Source organism: Dasypus novemcinctus, chromosome 4 (genome assembly GCF_030445035.2).
Source record: "Dasypus novemcinctus isolate mDasNov1 chromosome 4, mDasNov1.1.hap2, whole genome shotgun sequence".
Taxonomy (NCBI): domain Eukaryota; kingdom Metazoa; phylum Chordata; class Mammalia; order Cingulata; family Dasypodidae; genus Dasypus; species Dasypus novemcinctus.
This window is the reverse complement of record NC_080676.1, coordinates 123624728-123628743: the sequence shown is the minus strand read 5'-3', so window position 1 is coordinate 123628743 and position 4016 is coordinate 123624728. Positions and strand designations below refer to the sequence as shown.

Below are 4016 nucleotides of genomic sequence, written 5' to 3'. Positions count from 1 at the left end.
TTCCTTGAATACATCTTAGCTAGTGTGTAACTTGGGATTCCAGGTTATAAAAGCTTTTTATAATCTTTAGTCATTTAACATTACCTACATCTCATTTGATGACTTTTCTTTTCAGTTAGTGCCAAAAGCAATATAATTTTTCAATTAGGGAGCAAACACGCTTTTTAAAATGAGATGCTGTTTTTGACATCTACATTTTGTTTACAGCCACCAACGATCTTTTAGGAAGCCTTGTGTGTAAAGATAATTATAAGTGAAAAGAATGGCTAAATGATCAGCCAAGACATCACAGAGCAGTTCATTCTGTTATGATAAAGACAAAGGGAACTAGTCAATTACAAAACTACTTATTCCATTGTACCAGGTCCTGGAAATAAACTGAGAAAAAATGCATTTTCTTTAAGTCACTGTACGCAGATAATGTCAACCTATTTTACAAGAGGATATAGAGCTGAATCTAAATAAATCTAAGAATCAATTTTATATTTTTATGGATTGCTAAGCTTGCAGACCTTTCTGTTCAATTTACAATATTCAATCTTTCTGAACTTTGGTCCTTTCCTTATTTTCCCTGAGTCCAAAGATTTTTTTTTTTCTTATAAAGTCTTATATCAATGATGCCTTATATCACATGTGCACAAAATTTTCAAACACATCTTTGCATCCAACATCTTGGAAATCCTCATGCTTCTTTACAGTCACTAAAACAGCTCTCTCCTCCCCACTGTTTCAAGGACAACCGATGTCCTGACTTCTACCAACATATATTAGTTTTCCCTGTTTGTGTTTTTATATACATTAACTCATACCATATGGGCTTTTTATTGTATATAGCTTCTCTTGCTCAATCTCGTATTTATGTACTTTGTCCATATTGTTGCATGTTTATTATCATGCATTCTCATTGCTTATAATAATCTGTTATATGAATATACTACAAATAATTTATCCATTCTCAGTAAGCACTGATGTTATTTCCATTTTGGGGCTTTTATAAATAGTGCAGCTATAAGCATTCTCATGCATGTCTTTTGCTGAGCATCAGGACACAATTCTAACAGTGGAACTGTTGGGTCATAGGGAATGTGTATGTTCATCTTTCATAGACATTTACCAATAGTTTTCCAAGTGTATTTGCCAATTAACACTCCTACCAGTGTATGAGAATTCTAGTGGGTCCACATCCTTGCCAATCTTGGCATTTTTATGCCCTTAATTTTAGTCATTCTGGTTGGTATGTGGCACAATTCATATATTTATTGGCCATTTGGTTAACCCATTTTGTGAAGTGTGCCCTAGTCATTTGTTCATACAATTATAAGAAATGTAAATATTAAAGAGGGTCATCTGTATATTTTTAATAATTGTAGTTCTTAGTTATTTGTAGTTTTATAGATATATTCTAAATAACAACCTTTTTTTGGATATGTGTGTTTTGAGTATCTTCTCCCACTCTTAGGGTTGTCCAGTTGGCCATGCATCATTTATTAAAAAGAGTACCCTTCTCCACTGTAACAGTGTCAACTTTGCCATAAATCAAGTGACTGTTATTTGTAACTCTGTTTCTGGACCCTCTATTCTGTTTGTCTATCCTGGCACCAAATCCATTCCGTCTTCATTAATCACATAAATGTTTCATTAAAATAACCAGAGTAACTGAGATCATGTAATAAGGAGCAAAAGCATTATGATTTTTCTTTAGTAAAAATAATATGTTCTAGTGAAGTAACTAGGATTCAAGTTTAGCATATTGAAAAATTCAAGTTTAGCATATTGAAAAATAACAACTTCCAACACTTTTCATTTAAATATGAAACAATATACACCATCACATGAAAGATGAATAATGTAGCAATATGATATTTGTTTAACATTCATTGATCAACTACTCTGTGCTAGCCACCAAGAAAAAATTGTGGATAAGATATGTTTTCTGTCCTCAAGGATTCTAGAGAGGAAGAAAAGTATATAAATAGACTAATCACAATATGGAGTGATATGCTATTTCTGTGCAATAAACACTGAATATTCTTGGGCTTTGTAGGATGGTAACATGTGAGCTGGAGAAAGAGAATGCCCAAGGCAATAAATGCAATATTCCTTCATCAGTTCTCAGAGAGCTGAGATGGATTCATTCAGTTTATAGTTTTCCAGATCAATAATATTACAAAACAACAGTGCAAAGTTGAAGATATTCAGGAAAGTTTAATTTTAATGATGGATTATAACCTACCTCAAGGAAGTGAGCAGAAGAACTGCAGATTGAGATAATGGCTGGGGAACTGGTAATCCTTGTATGGGTATGAAAGATGCAACAGGAGTAACAGAAGTAAGATGGTGAGGGAACAGAAAAGACAGCAGGCTGAGGTAGTAGAGTGGTATTATTTGATCACAAAATTCTGGTGAATGACTAGTCTAATATATTGCCTCAGGAGTGGGAGGCTTCTGAGGAGTAGAGATGAAGGTCACTGGAAAGGAGGGCAAGTAACTGAAAGATTAGGGTATGGGGTGAGTCTTACTCATGAACCTTGAAATAATTCATGGCTATGGCAGAACATGGAATTAGAGGTATGAGAAAGGGTAAGAATATTTATCCTAGCACTAAGGTCTTCAATGAGTGGAAGGGAGGACAGGGATTGCTAGCTGAGAAGATAAAGAGAGTTGTAGCCAGCTGCAATTAGACTTAATATCTCAGGGATTTTGACATAAGTGTGATTGAGTAATGGTCTGGAGCTGCAGTTGAGAAGCAACTGGATGGAAGGAGGGGAATCTGTGAAAGGGAGCGACTTCCAGTTGAAAGGACTACAAGGGAAAGCCTGTCCTCAGGAAATGCCAAGTTCCTATTAGGCAGGGAGGTAAAGGGGAGAGATTGAGGATAATTGATGTTCTTAAGGGTATAGTTTATGGGATTGAAGGAAAGAGAGCAATAGTACTTAGAGTTATGTCAGTAAAATTTACAGTATTGTCTGGAGAAGAGTGCGTGGCTGGGGGCAGACAAAGGATAAAAATGACATATGCAAGGCACTGGGGAATTAGCAGATCTCAAGAATTTCAGAATAGTTAGACCCAGACATCTCTTTGCAGATTGATACTGGTAGATGTCCTAGTGCTTGCTTCGGCAGCACATATACTAAAAGTGGAATCATACAGAGAAGATTAGCATGGCCCCTGAGCAAGGATGGCATTCAAATTCGTGGTAGATGTCCTGGGGATTTGTTGTCTCTTCTCTAGGTAGTCCTAATGTATAGAACAGAAGCCTTGATGGAGTAATATATGAGTTAGTCTCAGAAGCTTGAATTTTACCCTGCATGAACAAACAAAGTATTTGAATCTGAAGAATAGATGGAGTGAAAGGGAAGGGCTTGATGGCAGGAAAATCAGCAGGAATCATCAGTAACAATAATCTAATTAAGGGAAGACAAAGACAATGGTAATCGGGGTAGGAAGATGAGGCCAGATTTTATTGACATCAGAGGTAGAATCAACAAGATTTGTTTTTGGATATGGACTGGAATTCAAAATGGGAAGTTAGATTGAAGTAATAGTTGATGTTTACCTAATTTCCACATTGGAAGTCTGAATGAATGCCTGGCAAGATGATTAAACAAAGACAATAGAGAAGACAGCATGTGTAATATTTAAGGTAGATATTGTGAACTATCTCTTTTTCGTACCTGCTCCAAATCCTTTATCTTTCATGTGAAAACAATTCCATATATTACTTGAAGAAGTGTTCTGCTCACTTTTTATAGTCCATGTTTTAAATGTAGCTGATTCCACTGTCAGTTCCATACATGGCAAATACAGAATGGTCTATTTTGGACCACAGTGAAAAGAAGTAAGCAAATGAGATTGAATTCTAGTACTACTGATGAAAATATTTTCGAGAGACTCTCTTTGGGGGTTTGATGTTGATAAAAGGAAATTGTACAAATCTGAAGCTACTTGTAACCATGAAGGATGAGTTCCCTAAGGAATGGAGCCAGCACAGAAAACAGTTGAACTCTGGGATGGAG

General features: G+C 35.8%; 1 non-coding gene across 1 annotated transcript; it reads left to right on the top strand.

Moving 5' to 3' along the window:
* Positions 1 to 3106: 3106 nt before the first annotated feature.
* LOC111759386 (U6 spliceosomal RNA) lies at positions 3107 to 3215 on the top strand. Its single transcript, XR_002793383.2, has one exon. It is a non-coding gene; the product is annotated as a U6 spliceosomal RNA (small nuclear RNA).
* The last annotated feature ends 801 nt before the right edge of the window (positions 3216 to 4016 follow it).